This window comes from Hyaena hyaena, unplaced genomic scaffold (assembly GCF_003009895.1).
Source record: "Hyaena hyaena isolate Hyena2069 unplaced genomic scaffold, ASM300989v1 scaffold_1088, whole genome shotgun sequence".
In the NCBI taxonomy this organism is placed as follows: domain Eukaryota; kingdom Metazoa; phylum Chordata; class Mammalia; order Carnivora; family Hyaenidae; genus Hyaena; species Hyaena hyaena.
In genome coordinates this window covers 13,706-36,431 of record NW_024081720.1, presented here as the reverse complement: position 1 = coordinate 36,431, position 22,726 = coordinate 13,706, and the positions used below count along the sequence as shown (strand labels likewise).

General features: G+C 38.5%; 1 pseudogene; it reads left to right on the top strand.

Moving 5' to 3' along the window:
* Positions 1 to 1,124: 1,124 nt before the first annotated feature.
* Positions 1,125 to 2,463, top strand: LOC120224011 (annotated as a pseudogene).
* The last annotated feature ends 20,263 nt before the right edge of the window (positions 2,464 to 22,726 follow it).

Genomic DNA, 22,726 nt, shown 5'->3' with positions numbered 1-22,726 from the left:
ACATAGGTTTCAGGTGAGAAATGGTTACTGAGCTATACTGACTTTTTTTTTTAATCAGTTCCACTATGATATGTTTAGTATCTCTCTTTGGTTTGTGGTATTTTGATCAGCAACCAGTAGCAGAAGCAATGTGGCTTTAGCCGAGATTATAAGGTAATGGAGAGGCCCCATTCTAAATGTTGTGATTTTCTTTCCTGCCTGTGAAATTTAGCCTAAATTAAACATGGGCTTCATGACCTAGAGATAGAGCAGTTATATGGATTCAACCAGAATTCTGTTCATTTATGGTTTATGGAATACCAGTGTGAAGGTTTGAAAAAAAATTGCACACACATTATTTAAGAGAGGAGATGGACTTTCAGTGATGTCTCAAAATTATCAGCATCTAAGATATGTGGGGGCTCATACTCCTTCTCTTTTTTGCACCTGGATTCTTGATTGATCCTTATTAAAGGAAGTTTTTATAATTTCAAAAAAAATTTTCCACTTTACACTTTCTAAAAATGTTTTAGCAGCTATTCATTGTGCATTGGCCAGAGTCCAGCTTTAGTCACTTGGTTATTTAAACCTCTTGTTATTAGAGTTGAGCCTTCTGGACAGTCATATTTTTATTCTACTCCATCTTATTCTATCCATTCTAGATAGTCGATTGCTCAAACACACCCCCATGAATTTATTTATACCCTCTCTACTCCCAGAATTCTCCTTTTTCTTCTACCTTATCTCTATTCATTCTTCAATAAAATCTCTGTAATACATCAACACAGAATAGATGATCATTGTTCAGAAATGCTAATATAATTTTTCTGCTTATGAGATACAATCGGTTGGTTATATATTGTTGTTGTTTCTTTCCAGGCACTAGTATTGAGCCAGTACCCTATTCTGAACATACATAGTGATTTGTCTTCCTAAAGGCATTGTAATCTATGAGACTTTGCCTTACATGCATAGAACTATGTTTTCAAGGTCCTTATTAAATCTTGTATTCTTAAGAGTAACTAAGAATAGAATAATGAAGAGGTTGTTTTCATCTTGTATCAACCACGTAAGAGTCACACGGTAAGAAGCGACAATCTCCTCTTCTTCTCCACCATCTGCTTGGCAGTCTCAAAGCAGCAACCATGCATGAATGCATCTCCATCCATGTTGGCCAGGCTGGTGTCCAGATTGGCAATTCGTGCTGCGAGCTATAATGCCTGGAACATGGTATCCTGCCCAATGATCAGATGCCAGTGACAAGACCATCGTGGTGGGGGGAGGATTCCTCAACACCTTCTTCAGTGAAATGGGTGCTGGCAAGCATATGACCAGGGCCATATTTGTAGACCTGGAACCCATGGTCAGTGATGAGGTTCACACTGGCACATACCACCACCTTTTCCACCCCGAGTACCTCATCGCAGGCAAGAAAGATATTGCAATAACTGTGCCCAAGGACACTACACCATTGGCTACAAGATCACTGACTTTGTCTTGGACTGATATCAGAAACCTGACAGCCATGTGCAGACTTCAGGGTTTCTTGGTTTTCCACAGCTTTGCAGGGGGAACTGATTCTGGGTTCACCTTGCTAATGGACTGTCTCTCTGGTGATTATGGCAAGAAGTCCAAGTTCGAGTTCCGCATTTACCCAACTACTGAGGTTTGCACAACTGTAGCTAAGCCCTATAACTCCATCCTTGCTTCCCACCAGCCCAGAGCACTCTGATTGTGCCTTCATGGTAGACAATGAGGCCATCTATGACATCTGTCATAGAAACCTTAATATTGAACACCCAATTTACACTAACCTGAATAGATTGGTAGGTCAAATTGTGTTCTCTGTCACTGCTTCCCTCAGATTTGATGGAGCACTGAATGTTGATCTGACAGAATTTCAGACCAACCCAGTGCCCTATCCTCACAACTACTACTCTCCAGCCACATATGCCCATGTCATGTCTGCTGAGAAAGCCTACCATGAACAGCTCTCTGTAGTAGAGATCACTGATGTGTACTTAGAGCCAACAACCAGATGGTGAAATATGATCCTTGCCATGGTGAATGCATGGCCTGATGCTTGTAATACCATGGCAACATGGTTCCCAATGATATCAATGCTGCTATTGCCACCATAAAGACCAACTATACCATCCAGTTTGTGGACTGGTACTCCACTGGCTTCAAAGTTGTCATCAGTTACCAGCCTCCCACTGCAGTGCCTGATGGAGACCTGGCCAAAGTACAATGGGCTGTGTGCATGCTGAGCAACAGTACAGCCATTTTTGGGGCCTGGCCTCACCTGGACCACAAGTTTAACTTGATACATGCCAAATATGCCTTTGTTCCCTGGTATGTGGGTGAGGGCATCGAGGGGAGGGAGGTTTCTAAAGCCTATGAGGACACTGTTGCCCTTGAGAAGGATTATGAGGAGGTTGGTGTGGTTTTGCTGAAGGAGAAGGTGAAGAAGAAGGAGAGGAAAACTATACTAAAGTAAAAAATGTCACATAGTTTTGCTTTTATAAGGAAGTTTACTCTGTTTTAAACATTGAAAAGTTGTACTCTGATCAGTTAATTTTTATGTAGCAGTGTATACTCATATACACTGAGTATACACCTATGCTTTAAAACAATACTTTGTTACAGATTCAGGCTGTCTATTATTCTGATGGGTTTGAATAAAACATTCCCTGTCTTATATGAAAAAAAAAAAAAAGAAGAAGAAGAAGAACAGGGGCACCTGGGTGGCTCAGCAAGATAAGCAGCCAACTCTTGATTTTGGCTCAGGTCATGATCACACAGTTCATGAGATCCAGACCCACATCAGGTTCTGTGCTGACAGAGAAGAGCCTGCTTGGGATTCTCTCTCCAAATCACTCTCTGTCTGCCCCTCCCCCACTCATGCTGTCTTTATTTCTCAAAATAAATAAATAAGGAAAAGAAAAGAATTAAGATAATTTACTTCTTTTTCTTTCAGAAAGCATATGCATGAGGAACAAAGATAGATGGGAAACAATTCATCAAGGAAGCTGTGACAACTTGCCATGACATATTTTGTATTATCAACTATGTCTAGCCTAGCAAGGGGCAGTATCAGGTCAGTAAAAAGGGTTGGAGAAGATTTGTTTTCCTCCTCTTCCCTGCTCCTTCTTCATTCCATTTTGATTAGATCACATTAAATACTGTTTATTTGACTTTGTCACTCAAATCATCATTATAACAGACAAAGATGAGGATCAGAACTTCTCATTCTTTTCCAAGACCATAGAGTGTATACTTAGCTTATATTTCTGTCATTTGTGTTATTGGTTAGAAAGAGGGGTTAATAGAGATCCTATACAGTTATTTCCAGAATGCACCATACCCACTTATTCAAGTGTTCATATATTACAACTCTTTCCTTTGTTTCCACCCTTGACTCCCTTCAATCCATTATAATTTCAGAAACTGATGTGATGCTTTAAATTATAATTCACACAATTTTCCTTTCTGGTCTAAAACTGACAATAATCTGCCATAATATCCAAATTAAAGTCAAAGTCCTTACAATTAACTTCAAAGTTCTGTATGACTGCCCACTACTGTCCATTCCATCCTATAATTTCACTTCATTTACTACTACTTTTCCCCTTTCTCTTTCACCTTCAGCAGCAACTCCCCAGGTCCTTTGCACTTGCTGTCCCATCAGCCTGCAATGCTCATCTTCCCAATTGTCCCATGACCTTTTCTCCCACTTTCTTCAGCCTTTTTACTTTTTCAAATGTCACCTTCCCCTATACCACCCTATTTACAATGACATTTCCTCCACCTCATTCACAGTTTTGTTTTTTCCGCAGCTCTACATTTTAACCAACTTCTTTTATTTATTATGTTTTTCTTCAATGAATTGTACATTCCATGAGCACTGGAAGTATTTTGTATATGTTCATTGCTACATCTCTAGCCTTTAGCCCAGCACTTGACACCAAATAGGACCTCACTGAATACTTGTTGAATGAATGAAAGAGCACCTATATGAATGCCAGAGTACCAAGGCAATAGAGGATACACAAAAATGTGTAAAACATAACCTTTATGATCCAGGAGGCCACAATGTGTTTCAGGAGATCAATACAAACATAATGAAGATAAAATAATTAACGGAGGACTGTGGGGGAGAAGAAGGAGGGAAATGGGGAGGGGGAGAGGGAGGGAGGCAAACCATGAGAGATTCTTGAATGCTGAGAACAAACTGAGGGCTGATGGGTGTGGGGGGGAGGGGAAGAGGGGTGATGGACATAGAGGAGGGCACTTGCAGGGATGAGCACTGGGTATTATGTGGAAACCAACTTGACAATAAACTATTTTAAAAAAAGAAGATAAAACAAGTACAAAATGTGTTACAAAAAAGTACTATGGTTAAGACTTCTTTGAATTTGAGTAGAACAACAACAATAATTATGCTTAATCCTGTAGAATGAGATTTAAATATAAGACAAAGGAGGTAAAAACTAATTCTCAGCTAATAACCAAGCACAAGAAAAACTAAAAGGCAATGTTAGGCAAATATATTGCCCACTGAGGTGGAGTCAATAATGCAGTTTGATGAAAGTGTTGAGTATGAGGAAATAGAGTGCAGATAGAAAGGTTAGATTGGTGCTACGTCAGAGAAGATTTTTAATGTCAGATGCAGAGAGTGAGTGGTATTTTATGGACAGCCGGGGACCTTGTAAAATTTTCGAGCATGAAAATGGGATGCTCATGCCTGTGTTTTGGAGAAAGAAATGGTAGTGAGGGGAAGGGCAAGAACAGATTGGAAGCAGAGAGATTAGTTAGAAAATTATTAAAATATTTGGGGAAGCCCAAATAATGAGGGCTAAAGTAGGTAGTAGCAATGGGAACAGAAATGAAAGAGTAGATTTCAGGGATAACAGAGGGTAGGATGGAAAGAACTAGGTGACTAATTTAATGTGTTTATTATAAATGTGCTGTCCATTATCCATGCTGATAATGTTTCGGCCCAACTCTCAATGAGAATGATCATCTGAATTAAAAATTTTGTTGTATTTCGACTCAGTCCTGGGATCTTACAGGTACTTGAATGTGAAAATATGTTTAGAAGCAGAAAGTCTAAGGATCCTTTTTTGTACTGCGGTAAGAATTCATATGGAATAAAAATGTACTCCTAGCCTGAAATTTCCAGTGATGTCAGGAGCTCAGAGTTAGACTAATTTGTGCCTTTAACCATCAGATTCAAACAATGTTCTGGCACATATGGGAAACCAGTCATCCTCATTTGCCTCAATTCCACTAGGGAATGATAAAAGAAAAAAAAATATTCTTAACATGAAACATTTCATGCTTGCAAGAGGAAGATGAGCGTCTCTTTCAATGAGAATAAAACCTCCAAAAATATCCATCAAATTTGAGCAGGAGGCTTGTATAGCAGAAAACAAAACACAACAAACAAATAAAGGTGATCAAAACATGCTCAGAATAGCTGAGCAGCAAACAAAGACAGAAAGGGTTATGTTGGGGACACAGAAACATAATTGGATTCCTCTGCCAATCCTGGTAATTAAAATAGAGACACTCCGTACCTTAGTTGCTCTGCAATCTCATAATATATTTGAGATTAACAACCCTTGAATCTTGGTTTTACTGCTATATTATTTGAATACACAATATGTATCTCTTGCCATTTTCAGAATACACACATCAAGGTTCCTGGAGGGCTGAGAAGATTTAGAAGCAGCTAATGAGAGAGCCTGACTCACGCTCTCCATCTCACTTTCCTTGCTGCCATGGATATTTTGGCCAAATTTGAACAGAAACAAACAGAAAAGCGGAAGTAGCAAGGTTTGGAGTGATTTAAACCTTCACTTTCCTATTTCAGAGGAAAAAAAACCAAAACACCAAGTTGCTGCTCTGTAGCTTCGCAGTCTCTTCTGTTTTGCCAGCATGGTGTGTGTGTGTGTGTGTGTGTGTGTGTGTGTGTGTGTGTGTGTGTGTGTGTGATTTCACCAGTGCCTTGTAAAAATGAAAGATATAAAATGCATTGTTGGCTTGGGCTGCCTGACTGGGTTATCTGTGAGGGACTGTTATCTTCGTTGATACTGCCTTACCCCACACCCCAAAACACACTCCCTGTCTCAGATCTCATCTGTGGAGAGGGTGGGGGAACTCGGGTCTCCTCACTGGCCTTTGGCCTTACCTGGCTGTTGCCCGCAGGTAATCCACAGCTGGCTGGCCATGCCAACCAGCCACACACAGTAGACTCTGCACATACAAGAGCCCCTCTGCTGCTGAAAGGCTTTTCCAAATATATATGGTAATTTCGGCCAAATTCCTGCTTGCGGGATGATGAGGGCTCCTCCATACTCTTGTGGATCTGCTTGTCAGGCGGCAGAGATGGTATTACAAAGGGGACAGGAAGTGCCTGCTAGTAATTAATATTATGTCTTGTCCCAAAAGACATTCCTGGTCTCTTTATATTTTAGTTAGCTGATCCTCCAAATCCTCTGAGAGGTAATGATGAAGTTCATATAAACACTGAGGTTTCTATCTAATTCCAGCTATTAAAAGGGAGGGGGGCAAACAAATACATAAAGCAGGTTGGTAATGCCCACGAAAAATCTCAGCAATATTGGGTGCGCAATCCAGAGGACAGGGACTTCAGGGGTAGTTTTTCTGGCTGCAGGGGTAGTTTCCAGTAGGTCTGATCATGGTGAGGGGTAGTCCAAGTAGCCTGGAGTAAAAGGAAGTTAGGCTCAAAGAGAAAGTGTAGGAAGTCTCTGCTAAATTTTACTTCTGTTTCATCCCTGGACTAACACCTTTTACAGAACAAAAGCCTGCCAACAGCAGGCTGGCACTAGTTCAGCCTGGCGCGGTGGAAAACAGAACCTCGTTTGTGGCCACCCTGTCTGGTTAGTGGACGAGCAGGAGAGCAGGTGACCGGAGGTAACTCAGTGATTGTTTTTACCTCAGTGTACACATCTGTCCATCTTTAGAGGGTCCCAGTGATAGTGAGAGAACACATGGAAATTCATACTTTTTAAAATGACTTAAATTATACTTCACCTACATGTTGGCATTAAAATAATAGGCATTACTAAGGTAAATGTCTAATCTAAGCCTGTGGAAAATCCTGTAATTCCTGCTTTTAATCATTCATTTATTCAATAGATATTTACTGTAAGCTTTGCTGTGGCATCAGTGGCTGTTGGGCAGTACATGTGATGATCACTGTTTTCAGAGGGTTTAAAGACTAGCGATCAAGTTGGTTGGATAATGCTTGAGAAAAATAGAATGTTTTAAGTAGATGTAAATGCTGTTAGCCTAATAAAACATTAGAAGAAGTGACTGGAGAGAACAAAGACTGATTTCTTTTTTAAAAACAAGAAAATGTATCCCTCCAACCCACCCACCCCTATCTCCTATGTTATTTTGTTACAATTTTAAAAGGACTAAGAGATTATAGGGGAGAGAGTCCGGCCCCACTACAGTTCCATGAATGCTGAGTATGATCTCCCTCCAAAGAACAAAACTAACCAGTAGAAATCTGATCATTGTGCTGTCTCTAAGAGGAAATGCCATCCTATCTCTGTAACTTGGTTTAGGGGAAAAATTCCAATTTGTGATTTACTGGGTTATCTTCATTATTTCAGGGGGATCATACCATCTCTTGATTCTCAACAGCCAAATATTTTTAATTCATATACAATAAAAAGAAAACATGACACACTTTACCTTGAGGATGGAAGGCAAGGAACTGTAAAATAAAACAACTGATGAAGGGTCAAAACTCGTCCAATATGGACAATCTTTGCATTCATAAGAACTTTATTTTTTAAAGACACCACTTCTTTAGCACCTATTAGAAAAATCAAAATATATTTTTCATCCAGAAAAGTCACACTAACTTCTTGTAACTATTTCTGTCAGTGGAAAAATGCCCTTATTGAAACGAACCTTAATTCTTCTGAACACCAATACTGTTCTAATGGCTGTTGGAGTCTGGGTATTTGAGTTCAAGTAGAATTTGAAGATCCAAAAATATCAGGGGAAAAATGCTCAAGTTTGGGTCCACATATGCTCTGCAGGAGTTACACTTCGCAGCAGATGCTCCAGGGGAGAAGAGAAGCAGATGTAGCTGTGGAGAGGAGCTGGCCTTGGCTCTGGGATGCAGTTCCCCAAAGCCGGGGCTCAGTGCTTGTGAATCTGGGAGCTGCACCGCATTATGGCGGGTGCAGTGGTTCAGCTGTTATTAGTGTCATTGTGCCCTGATTGCAGGCACTCAAGTGTTCAGAGGGGGAATCAGGGATACCAAATGGAGAAAAACAATACACAGGAGCCTAATATCTTTAAGCGGGTAAATTATCTTTTCCTTGAGAAAGCAGAAAATGTTAATGGCTGAGTCTGCCAAGACATTTTATAATAGAGGTAAATAAAGAAACAAAAGATTGCTCCAGTACTTGTGTGTGCAATTAAAGCATGTCATTCGCTACCCTGAATGAATCTAGGATCACTGACATAAATGTATGGATATATCATAAAAAGGTGCAATTTGGCTTGACTTTTGTCTTTATGAAAAATACTTTGTAACTGGAGATGTTTCATTTGTGCAGTAACACTTGATATAATATTTCTACACTATCAAAATTTGAGTAAAAGTAAGCTTTATTCCTATATATCTTCTATCTTGTCCCTCTTAAAATCTTATTGGTCCATTTTTACATCAAGACTAAAATTTTGTTAGGGGCGCCTGGGTGGCTTAGTCGGTTGAGCATCCGACTTCAGCTCAGGTCATGATCTCGCGGTTCGTGGGTTCGAGCCCCGCGTCGGGCTCTGTGCTGACAGCTAGCTCAGAGCCTGGAGCCTGTTTCAGATTCTGTGTCTCCCTCTCTCTCTGACCCCCCACCCCCGCTCAGCTCTCTGTCTGTCTCTCTCTCTCAGAAATAAATAAAAATTAATTTTTTAAAAAGACTGAATTTTGTTAATCAAAGTTTCTTTTGTTTTAGGTGATAAGATAGTTATCGATTTATAAAATTACGTTAGAGAGAACAAAAGCAGAGTCTGTGAAATGAGGGGTTGTCTGAAATAGCAGAGCCGAGCAGGCTCGACCTGCTCAACCTGCTCATAGTGGCTGAGTCTCCCGGCCTGTCTCCTCTGTCTCAAGGGGGATGCTTTTACCTGTGACACTAAAAAAATTAGGCCTACCTTCCCTTCTGGGTTACTCCTAGACACGCTGAAGACCTGACCTTACCCCCAATATGTGCCTGCACTTGACTAGTTCACTGGGCAAATGGTAGAAGGCAATAAATAGAAGTTACTCTTCCAAGGTCACACGATGTACATTAGTATTTGACTGCTAAAATAATCTCCAGAGTGTCTTGCCCTCATCCCTCTCAAAATGACAAGTAGACTGATAGAAGAAAATATGTCATATTCTTAAGAGGAGGTGACATGACAAAGTAGAGTAATCATAGGATGTGTTTTCAGATCTCTTGGGTTCGTGCTCAAGCACTGCCTTTACCAGCTGTGACTAGTAAGTCATTTAATCTGCCAGAGCTTCATAACCCAAATATATTAAAGAATGATAATGCCTCTACCACCTAATTTACAGAGATCCCATGGTGACTGGATGTGAAATGGATATGCAAGCATATTTTCAACCCACAAGCATAAAATGTGCTATTGATATTTCCTTGTACGTGGCATGTTCTCAATATAATATGCACTTATTCAATGAAAGGCTTGTACCTTCTAAATAAGGCAAAATAAACAGGATGGGCCCTCCCTACCACTAAAAAGAAGAAGGAGGATGAGGAGGGAGGGGTGCAGACAAAAGGAAAGGTGGAAGGTACAAGCTCTTCAAAAAACATTTAGCTTATCTACTGAAACTGACATTTCATATACGTTGAAAGTAGACTCTTCCCTCACACATATTGAAAATATATTCAATTTCCAGAATTCTCATCCTGGTTTGGAAGTTGATATCTTTTCTTGGTCTCACATCTCATTTTTATTTTTAGCTGAAAAGGGAAATTTGCACTCATTGAAAAGAAAGATGTTTTGGATTTGTTACTTAAATGTCTACATTTAAGACACGGGTGTTTATTCAATATGTTTTTTATAATGACAGCTCTTAAAATATGGAATAAATATCATTTGATTATGACAAATAATATAACGAATCCAACTACAAAATATGAAAACTGATTGAATCATTTTACAATGCAAGTTAAATCATAATGAAATAATTTGAGTTTAATTTGAATGTAATAACCCATTACATCTTCACATCTTTTCTTTCTTTTAATATAGTGAACTAATTATGTCCTTAAAACCTTTATATACAAACATTTATAAGGGCCAGAAAAGTATTCTGCTCTATGAACTCCAAAAACACTTAGGATAAAAATATATGTTTCAGATAAATTCAGTAGATTACTGTTGAGAAATTATTTTTATACACTTCACTGTCATGTAGAGCATAGTGCTTATTTTTTTTCAGATTTTCCAGTCACTTTTATTTATTTTAATATTTTTAAATCTTATGTTCTTCCCTTTTCCTGCTTATTTTTAATTCTTTGGTGATATGAAAAATAAACAGCCTGCTTTAATTCTCTTAGAGTTTTCATTTACAATTTTAATGTTCATTTATTTTTGAGAGAGAGAGCAAGGGAGCAGGGAAGGGGCAAAGTGAGAGGTGGACAGAGGATCTGAAGTGGATTCTGCACTGACAGCAAAGAGTACTACGTGGGGCTCAAACTCACGAACTCAAAAAACCATGAGATCATGACCTGAACCAAAGTCAACGCTTAAGCAACTGAGCCATCCAAGCACCCCTTCATTTTTTTTACTTAAAAAAAAATAAAGTTTATTTATTTATTTTGAGACAGAGAGAGACAGAGAGACTGTGAGAGCAAGAGAGGGGTGAGGAGAGAGGGAGAGAAAGGAACCCAAGCAGGATCAGCGCTGTAGGCACAGAGCCCAATGTGGGACTTGAACTTATGAACCATGAGATTATGACCTGAGCCAAAACCAAGAGCCTTCAAGGACTGAGCCACCTAGGTACCCCTACATTTTTAAAGCATGGATTATTCTCTAATTATATTATCACAAGTTACCATAGTGGTTGAGTTCTCCTTTCTGTAAGAGGAGGACATTTTACTATTTTTAACTCTTGCCTTTCCAACTTCTGAATTTTAGTTCATATTAACTGGCGTTTCGACCCAGAGTACCCTTTCCACTGATATGATTTTTTTCCCAGACCTACTTTATCATAGAGTTCTATTAGAATTCCCATTATAAATTTGACTTGTTTCAGCCTTTCAACTTTTCTAATAAACAAGACATAACAATAATAGATACTGCATACGTACACTGGAAAGTATTTTTAAAAATTTTCAGCATTATCTGGTGAAAAAACTGGCCACTTATTTTGAATCATTTGTTTCTATCATTGCGTCATTTATGATTTCCATTGTCTTATTCCAGACTTGATGAACCTATCAGTACTGTTTATAAAGGTTTTTGGAATTCATTTGTGATAGTTTTTAGTAAAGCATGCAGAAAAGAGAGGAAAAGAAAGACCATTGATGGTTTTCATGTCAACAAGAATTTAAGCCACAGTCTATCTTTTAAAAACATAATATACACTTAATCATGGAAGAGGTCAATTCAGGGAAGTTGGTCAGGCAGTTTTTGTCCTATACAACCTCAGTAACTAAATTCAATCATAGGTGTAATAAATCCTCATCGGCAAATTGGCAAGGCCCATTAAAAATCATGTGAACTTGAGAAATCTGGCCTTGTGTAGCAACATGGATGGACTTTGAGGGTGTTATGCTGAGCGAAATAAGTCAGGCAGAGAAGGACAAATATCATATGTTTGCACGTATGGGAGGATTAGGAGGAACTTAACGGAGGACCATGGGGAAGAAGGGAGGAAATAGTGGGGGAAAGGGAGAGAGGCAAACCATGAGAGACTCTTGAATGCTGACAAAAACTGAGGACTGATGGATGGGGGCGGGGGGTGGAGGGGGGATGGGCACGGAGAGGGGCACTTGTGGGGATGAGCACTGGGTGTTATATGGAAACCAACCTGACAATAAACTATTTGTAAAAAACAAAAAAACAAACAAACAAACATGTGAACTTGAGACCATTCAATGCAATTCTGGTTCCATAACCCTCTCACTATTGCTGCCACAATAATTCTCACGTTGAGGGGCGCCTGGGTGGCTTAGTCAGTTAAGCGTCCGACTTTCGCTTAGGTCATGATCTCGCGGTTCGTGGGTTCGAGCTCTGCATCGGGCTCTGTGCTGACTGCCAGCTCACATTATACCAGTCTTACTTAAGCAAAGACCGCCCCTTTCTTTTGGGCTTTCTTTTTGTCATCCTTAATAAGGTGCCTCCTCTTACTGACCATGATGGTGCTACCCCAAGAACCAAAGATCTTTGATTATTATTGTTAAATTTATCTTAAAGAACATATTTTCCTCTTCAAAAATAATTTTTATCACTTGCTTTTTACTTTGGAATTAGACGTGTTTTGGAGTTACAGCCTTTTATACCTCAAACTTCCCTTCCGCTTCCTTATTTTGGTTTATTTCTGGTTTAACTGCCATGTGCTTTTCATTGACTGTTTTTGCTGGGTAACACAAAGGCATATTTCCTGAGCTCCTACAGATGTGGGGTTGTTTTTCAATTAATTTCTCATGCACTTGAAAACTTAGATATATGGAATTTTGGGTCAAACCACTACTTCAGCAAGAATTCTAGAGACATTGCCAAATCTTCTGCAGTTTTGGTTATACAGTAGACATTTGAGGTGAATCCAATCAGTAATTTATGGGTTTTTTGCAAATTTTATTTTATTCAGATGCCTATAGAATTTTGTTTAAAAAATGTATTATATTCAAAAATATAACCAGAGTGAGCCCAACACTTCTTCAGGATTGTAGACTTCACTCCAGAGCAGTGTATGCTGTGTTGTTTACTTAGGTCACCTATCTATCATGCTAGATCATAACTTCCTGCTTTCTAGTGTGTCTGACAACTAGACGTGTCTCTTTAGCCTCAGTGATATTTTCATCTTCAACCCATATCTTTATCATGCTCCCCAGTACTTGGTACAATATAGCTTTCACATTTTTTTGTTGAGGGAATGAGTAAGCAAGCAAATTAACTTTCCCTTCTAATTCCAGAATACAACATTTTTTTCCCACTGAAGTTCAGTGCAAGCCAACAGATAAGCGGGAATAAGAATTAAAAGTCTATATCTTTAAAGAAATTTTGAGAAAAACATAAAAATTTTGTAACAAATATGAAAACATTGTTCCTAATAACATGCTATCTACTATTAAGATTGAATTCCAGCTGGTTTATCTTTGTTACATCTACTGATTCTTTCATAGAGGTTTACTTCTTTATGTGGTTGGTGATTTTGGGTGGTATGATTATTTCCAGTGGGTCTTGTGTTTCCTGGGAAAAGCCTGCTTTACAGATGTAAGTATACACATGATTTTTAAGTTTGCTCCCGAGAGGAGCAAAATTCACTTGCAAAACACTGAGAAAAATTTGAACTTCCTAGCTGCAAGTGGGTAGGCGTGGGTTTCATTTCTGCCACGTGACTTTTTCCACCAGAGCTGTGGAGAGACTGAAGGCTTCCACGATGCCCTTTAGGATAAACAGCAGAGTATGGTTTTGGTTCCTAAGTGTATTTGGAGGCTTCACGCCTCTGAAGGCATTAGGGCTTTGTCTTGTACCTGTACTTGGGCATCAAAACCCATGATCCAACCTCAGATTTTAACCCATAGTTAAAATCTATGTTGGCAAACCTTAGGCCCACCCTGACTTCAGTTCTGCATTGACTGTGTTCCTGCCTCATTCATAGCATCTGACAACTTTCTTTTCAATTTTATTATTTGGGCTCAACCATATGATATGTACAAGTTTTTATCAATACATCATTTGTATGCATTTGAAGCAGTTCACTCTGCCACACTGACTTGACTTGCATTCATCTTTTTATTTCCAGTGCTTTCTCAACTGTAGGCTGCAGTTGCTCAATCGTTTGTTGAATTAATTATTTATGAGTGAATGAAGCAGATGTGAACACCTGAAGTACTGATGTTTGTTAGAAGGGGGTGGAGAATAAGCTCCAAAATGGTTTACTTTACAGGGCCAGGAAAGAGAAAACAATAAGAAAGAATAATGGGAACTACAATCGTGTAAAAAAGCAAACAACAAAGCACTAAGGAATAACTTCTGTGATTTGCAAAATTTGGTCTGAGACTTGGCTTCTATAGGGAAATAAAACAAAAGTCCCCATTATGACCCTAGAACCCTAAATTGTCACGTTGATACTTCACTTATTTTATTATATTAAGCTTCTGTTGCTCTTCACAAAATAAACACTATAAAACTCCTGCCAAAAATGAAGGAAGATGTCATTGAAAATAAATAGTGAAAATGCCATCTAATGCAAATTTCTTGTGGCAAACTCCTCTCCATGACACCCCCAGCTTGACAAATTTGGATCATACTGTGGATGTATAATTTTTTTTGGCAATAATGCCAGTTTTCTCCCAAACAGAAACTATGTGTTCACCGCTTTCCAGATGTACAACTCCCTCTGGTTAATTCTTACAAAAATGGCTTTCATTGTTCAAAAAAAAAAAAAAAACAAACAATTTGAACAAGTTTCTTTGTGTCTTTATTGTTTCATTTGATAAAAGCCAGTTTATCTACTCAGCACATACATTGCCTTCTCAGAGTACCTTGTGGCAGCCTAGCTTTTTTTTTTTTTAATCTGCATTTGCTAAATTTAGTATGAACGGTAGGATAATCCTTGCTAGGAAAGTGGATTATAAAGATAAAAGAAAGAAGCATTAAGTTCTTTCCCCAACCAGTTCCAAATGTGCCTTTATGCCTATAATATCCCATAAACACCAGGGCAATTGCACCAGCTGCTCTTGACTCTCGGAGGGCATGATATTTCCTCTCATTCTGGCACCAGCCACCACCCCAAAGGAAAGAAACTCTCACAAGCCAGAAGTAGACAGGCGGCGTTTTCACCATGACTATAGATAAACACTAGGACCTGATAGCTCTCTGCTGACAGTGAATTCCTATAAAAATAAAAAAGTAAAATATAAAAAGACACTCCATCCAAACATAAAAACAGGTTTTGGGATATTTTTTCATTATATCCTTCTGATATTTTATTAGTGTGATATCCAGAACTCTTGGCAATGATGCATTAAATGGGAGTGAGGTGAAAAAAAAGGGGGATTTAACTCACTTCCATTAGCAGGAGTGCTTTCTTTTGTGTTACTGTATTTCTGTACAGCTAAAAACAATGTATTGGCTTATGTTAAAGCAAGAAACATATGCAAATACCATAGAGCATGAGGTATACATCCTGCTTCACATTATGGTTTTATTTCATTCTGTCAAATGATGAGATTAGACATTTTCTTACTCTTAAACATAAAACAAAACTGCACCCCCAAGAAAGACTGAGAAGCGCTGTCCCTAGCATCATTATCTCAACATTCTTGAACACTGGCCACAAATTACTATGTTGTTATTAGACACTGAAAAAAAAAATAACAATACCAAAACAAATGAAAAACAAACAAAAAGAAAGTGCATCATCCCAAGCTTGAGCAACTAGATAATGATCGTCCAAAGGGGCATCCATATATTGTGGCAATTCTTTTACAGGTATTCACTTCAACTCTTTGCTAAATTCCCATCATACCCCCAACCTTGTCCTACAGTGAAAGACTGAGGTCGGCTCTATGCTGGAGAAAGGCAGAAAAATCACAACCCACCAAATCCTCATTTCAATATGGTTAGTCCATGTAGGGAACCCTGTCTACCTCTTTAGAACAGGCAGATAAAGCTTCAGAAAACTTTTCAGGAGAAAATATAGCCTTCAGTCTTATCCCTAACCCTGTTGAGATTTGATGCTGGTTATTTAATTTTCTAAAACCCCTGGGTTTTTTTCATCTGTAAAATGAAAATACTGTAAAATACCCTACACCATTTCTTCCCCCAATGCTTTTTGCCATGTAGGGTGATACATAGTGCATGAGAACCTTTTCAAGATCATTTACAATCTTCCCTATTTTGGGAAGGTTTACATTTGGTATATACAGCTGACAGCTAGAACTTCCTATGTGCTAGATATTGTTCTAAGTGATTTAAGTATTTAACTCACTCAGTGCTCACAACAACCATAAAGTAGAGATGATTATTCCCCCTATTTGACAGATAAGTAAATTGAGATACTAAGAGACTAAGTAACTCATCCATGTTATTAATCCTTACACTATACCAAAGCTTTATGTATGCCACTGACTGAACTGGTACCTGTTGTCCGCTATGAGACAAGTAAACTGGAGTCTAAAGTGGTTTGGCTAGACTATTGTAAGACATAAATCCTCAAAATACAATACTAGCCAATCTCAGGGTAAGGTTGGAATTGATACACCACGCGTCTGAACTGTCCATATGGAAACAACGGAGTCCAGCCATGGAAGGACAAAGGTTAATGATAGTGGCCTGATCTTGAATGGCCCACAACTGAATAGGATTGGACTTTTATGTCACAATCAGTCTATTAGTGTTATGACCATAGTCCATGGAAACAGCAGCAGGAAAAAAGGGTAGTGAAGGAGAATTTGGGAAATCCTATCACACCACAGTCTACTGGTAGGAGCAAGATGGTAAGACAAAAATGTTACCAAATAAAATTGCCTGCACAGGGGAAGCCTGAGAACAGGAAGAAATACGTGTTATTAAATTGTTCATATAATCTGGAAGGAGGCCTCACAGAATGCATTAGAGTCATTTTACACATATTGTACTGTTTGACGAGAAAAGCAAGTCCTTTGTGCTGATCATAAGTAGTAATAGCAACAACAGCACTTTTATGGGGAAGGCAGAAATTTGGGTGCATTCATGGATGTATTATGGGGTGTATGTTCCTCCTTTTAGCTATTTTCTCTGTTTTTCTTAGAGCCTCTATTTTTACTTCCGACTTAACAATCACCGAATTGCTAATCATTAGTTCCCAGAGCTCATGTCAGTTTCCAAAGAAACAGATGATTTTCTCTTTTGGCCATAGATATGGTATCTTTTATCCATTGCTGAATAACAATCTTAATGGCTTAAAAAACAACTTTGATTGTCTCACAGTTTCTGAGGGGTCAGGAATCCAGACACACTTAGCCAGGTACCTCTGACTCAGAGCATCCTGTAAGATCACAGTCAAGGGTGTTATCTAGGACCTCTGTTATCTCAGGGTTCAACCGAGGAAGGATCTGCTTCCAAGCTCACTCCCATGGTTGTTGGCAGGGTTTGCTTCTTTGGCAGGCTGTTGGGCTGAGAGCCTCAGTTCCTCACTGGCTATCGGCTAGAGGCTGCCATCAGTCTGTTGCCACATCGTCTCTTCATATCACTGCTCAAACATGATAGTCAGCTTCTGGGAACCATTGGACACAAGTGTCTTCTAGATTCGGGCCTTCATTTAGAACACTCATGACATTTAGTGGCCAGATACTTTCAGATATTGGTAAACTAAGCATTTAAGCTCAAACAGTGGAAGGTGAGAGTTAACCTCAAGCGTCCAAGGTCTTTGGGAACCAGAAGGTCCAGAAGCTGAGAGTCCACACAACTGGCACAGCTTTCACATGAATGCCGACGTCATTATAATTGTTGACGGAAGTTGGAGTGCACAGAAAATTGTGAGAATCAAAGGGAAGCCATCACAAATGTAAAACAGGGTGACTACATAACAGAGGAAGCAAGGAAAATCCCTGATCTCACTGGGGACATAGATCCTGGAAGTGTGAGACATTAAGCTGCCTCTGCCTGGGTGGATTGCAAGACAAGTGGTGACCTCTAGGGAGGCCCAGGTTATTTCGGTCCAGGAGGTGGAAGGCCATGTTCATTGCAGTTGTGGATCTAGAGGAGTTTCTTTATCATAAAGTATTAAGTCCAGAATTTCCCTACAGTAAGTGTCCTTCATTCAGTGCTTCAATTGCCCTGTTATCTCACCTACATCTTAGTTGTTCTCTATATAGAAGACTGGGAAGTGAATTTTTTAACAATGAGAAATTTAAAAAATTATAAACATGAGTAGATAATTGATAGCCAGAAAAATTATAGTTCAGAGCATGTATTGGTTTCCTAGAGCCACTGTAAAAAAAATTCCTACAAACTGGATGACTTAAAACAACAGGTATGTATTCTCTCACAGTTCTGGAAGCTAGAAATCTGAAAGCAAGATATTTCCAGATCCCTGTTCTCTCTAAAATTTCTAGAGAAAAATTCTTCCTTTCTTCTCTCAAGCTTCTGGTGGCTGCAGGCAATCATTGTTATTCCTTGGCTCATAGCAGCATCACTTCAATATCTACTTCTGCTTTCCCATGCTCTCTTCCCTTTGTGTGTTTATTTGTCTCTAACTCTTCCTTTCCTTATAAAGTTTCCAGTTGTCTGACTTAGAGCTCAGTCTGACCTTATCTTAACTTGATTATATCTTCGAAACCCTATTTCCAAATCAGGTCACATTCATAGGTTCCAGGGGTTAGGACACTGTCTTTCGAGGGAACATAATTCAACCCACTACAGATAGTTATCAAATAATTCTTTCACTTTCAATACTAATTTCCATAAACCAAATCATCCACTAAAAGAAGAGATGAAGTAACGAAGCTTGGGGTATTTCTTATTCAGTTAAACTACAATCTCATGGCCTTGGAGAAGCAACTGAAAAGAAGTTATTTCCTCAACCCCAATTAAATGAGTTCTTTTTCGTGAAGTTGCTCAGCCTTTAATTGCGATATCTTCCCCTTGCAGAAAGTCTTGTACAATTAATGACTAAATGCATATGAACGAATTTAGATTAGACATATCCTTAACCTTGGTGATGTTTCTGTAGTGCTTTGCTCTTCACACTTCTATGGTTGAAAACACTGTAGGGAGCTGAGCAATTGAGGAAAACAGAGGGAAGAGGGGCAATACATCAGAGCTGTTTTCCCACTTCAAGTGACTTGACTCTAAGCTTTCCCACCAGCTCAGGGTTCTCTGGGGTGGAATGCTTAACATCCAAACAACTTGCAAATGCATACCGTGAAACAATATGCAGCCTCTTTCCCATAAACACCACTGGGAAGAAAGAAAAAGGTGTTTTTTTCCACTTTGTCAAATGACTTCGGTCACAAAGGAAGTGTGAAAGCAAGGAGATTTTCCCCCCACCTTATCACTGCAAATATGAGCTGTCATGTGGACCGGCTCTCAGGTCTATAAAATATAAGACCTCTGAATAGAGCCACTATATGCAGAATGTACAAAGGGTGAGGTGTATTTAACATCTTTCCACCTGGTCAACTGAAATACATATAGCTTTTTTTTTTTTTTTAAAGGAAGCTATCATCTTTTATCCTTTTTTAAAAATTAAATGTTATATTTATCTCTGAGAGAGAGAGGCAGAGTGAGCAGGGGAGGGTCAGAGAGACAGAGGGAGACACAGAATCCGAGGCAGGCTCCAGCCTCCAAGCTGTCAGCACAGAGCCCGACACAGGGCTCGAACCCACAAACTGTGAGATCATGACCTGAGCTGAAGTCGGACGCTTAACCGACTGAGCTACCCAGGCGCCCCTCTTTTATCCTTTTTTAAACCACTGGTGAACAACAATTCCTGAGGAATTACAAGTGTGGAGTTAGTTCATTTATTTTACCAAAAAAAAAAAATAATGAAGACCAAATTTTCTATATACATATATATATTTTTTTTTTTGAGAGAGAGAGAGAGAGAAAGAGAGAGCAAAAGCACAAACAGGGGAGAGGGAGAGATGGGGAGAGAAGGAAGAATCTCAAGCAAGCTCCTCTCTGAGCACAGAGTGCAACACAGGGCTTGATCCCATGACTCTAGGATCATCACCTGAGCTGAAATCGAGTCAGACACACAACCAACTGAGCCACCCTGGCACCCCTAAATGTTTTCATCTTTAACTGTCTTTGTTCTCTTTGATGACAACCTTTTCCTACTTTTTTATTATTATTCTTTTGGATATTTTGACATTAGTTTCAATGTCATGAGGCTATCTTCAGAATATAATTTGTGAATATATGATGCGATTCCTATTATATTTTCTTCACCACATTTTTATCACCATAGTCTTTCCCCATATCCCATTTAACTCACAAATGTATCCTATGTAGTCATGTTCTCACAGGTGGCTTTTGCCTAACATCTGCCCTCATTAGTCCATTTTGTCAGCCAGCATTATCACAAACTATGAAAGCAAGTCATATCGAACTTTCGGTATACCATTTTTCAACTGACTCTCTTCTTTCAATACGCAAAACTCAATTTCCGATTGGCTTTAAAACCTACCACTAGTAACTCCACACTCTGCCTACTGAATTATTCTTGATGTATGCATGTTTGCCTGCAAGCACAGTTATTTGTTCCTCAAGGGTCCTGTCTGGAACACCTTTCTCAAGCAATCTCTGAACCTAAAAATCAAAGCCCTTTCCACATCATTCTTCTTTATACAGCTTTTGCCTACGCTATCTCAGCTTTAGATTTTTTTTACCTGTAAAACAAATGGCTGGAATAATTATTATAATCCATGAATTTAAGGGTGCCTGGGTGGCTCAGTTGGTTAAGTGCAGGTCTCTTGATTTTGGCTCAAGTCATGATCTTATGGTTCATGAGATCAAAATTGCTCATGCTCTCTCTCAAAATAAATAAATTTTTTTTAAAAGTCCATGAATTTGTCTTTTGCCTTTACTTATTTATTTATTTCCTTGTTTGTTTATGAAAGAGAGTGGGAACAAAGGAGATGGGTAAAGGGGCAGAGAGAGAGAGACAGAGACAGAGAGAGAGAATCTCAAGCAGACTCAGCACTCAGCTTAGAGCTGGACTGGGGCTTGATATCATGACCCTGGGATCATGACCTGAGACAAAATCGAGTCCAACACTCAACCACCTGAGCCACCCAAGAGCCGCAATCTTTTGTAATCTGTTAAACTTGGCACAAGCTCTATTGGCTAAGTAGTATTTTAAATTAATCTTATGAAAACTCAGTAAGAAATTCTATTTGATATAAGAATATACTGTTTAATCTCATAATTTTTAATCTACCCCAAATCTCATAAGTAAAAAATAATATAAAAATAAATTAAATAAACACAAATAAAGACTTTACCAAAAACAGATGTTTAAAACAGATGTTTTGAGAGCCTTTGCTTATACTCTGATTCTATGCTGCTGGAATATTGCTAAGAGTAAACTAGTCAGTTGAAATTCCAAGTGAAGGAATGCCTGGATGACTCAGTCAGTTAAATGTCCAAATTTTGATTTCAGCTCAGGTGTTGATATCAAGATTCATGAATTTGAGCCCTGTGTTGGGATTGACAGCATGGAGCCTGCTTGGGATTCTTTCTCTCTCTCTGCCTCTCCCCTGCTCAGGCTCTCTCTCAAAATAAATAAATAAACTTAAAAATTAAATTTCAAGTAAAAACAAGTGAGTGATTTTTGTCAATATAATGGATGAGTGATGAGCTATCTTATTTTTAAAGAGTCAAGTGGAAAATAATCATCTGATTAGACAGAATCTTGACAAGAATGTTGATGGTACACAGTAATGTGTAAAATAAGAAAATCTACACAAATGTTTCTTCCTTTCCTATTACCGCTATGTAAAAAAGAGAAAGCAGGAGATTTTAGAACAGAGGTGATAAAAGGTCCTGATGTTATGGTTGATGACATGTACAATGTGAAAAATATAATTAAAAAATAAAAATTCAATGAAAACTACCTATTATTAGCATAAAGGATTAAATAAATAAAGTATGTATGCATGATGCAAAGATCCTTTCAGCAGCTAAATAAAATGTGATTTTTTTTAACTTCAAGCTAACTTAAAACGAGAAAGCCAGTTTCAAGTTGATTTAGTATAGTGTTAGTATATGATTAAGGGCAATAAATACCCACATTACATCTGAGTATATGAAGTAGGTCTGATTAAAGCTAACAATAAAGAAATAAGAAAAATATTCAGTTCTACATATTTACTAAAAAGAGGCATATATTTCTGAATAGAATTATTTCCTTAATTGCGGCATTGTGTAAGTTCAACTGTTTAAAATATTAACTTTTAAGTAATAAAGAATGGGCAATTTATCAGTTTGCATCTCAGAAATATCTCTAACTCTTAAATTTTCCTATTTAGGAAGGGTGATGGTGACCATCCGAGATATTAAACTTAAATTCATTTATTCTATCCATTACACTGATTCAAGAAAAGTTTGTTTGCCTAGATGTTGTCAGAATTGAATTTTGAAGGATGAAGAAATAAATATTTATTATCTATTTTTTTACAAATAGTTTATTGTCAAATATGTTAGTTTTCACATAACACCCAAATATTTATTATCTATTAATGTATGTGGCCTGATGGTTGCTATTATGGGATACCTATCATGTGAGAGCTTACAATTCTCTAGATCCATGGTGTTATGGGCTGAGTTGTATCCTCCACAAATTCATATGTTGAAAACCTTACCTCTAGTACCTCCGAATAAGACTGTATTTGGAGACAAGACCATTAAAGAGGTGGTTAAGTTAAAATGAGGCTTCTGGGTGGGTCCTAATCCAACGTGCCTGGTGTCCTTACAAGAAGAAATAATTTGGCTACAGGATGGGACACCATGTGCACAGTGAAAAGATTATTTG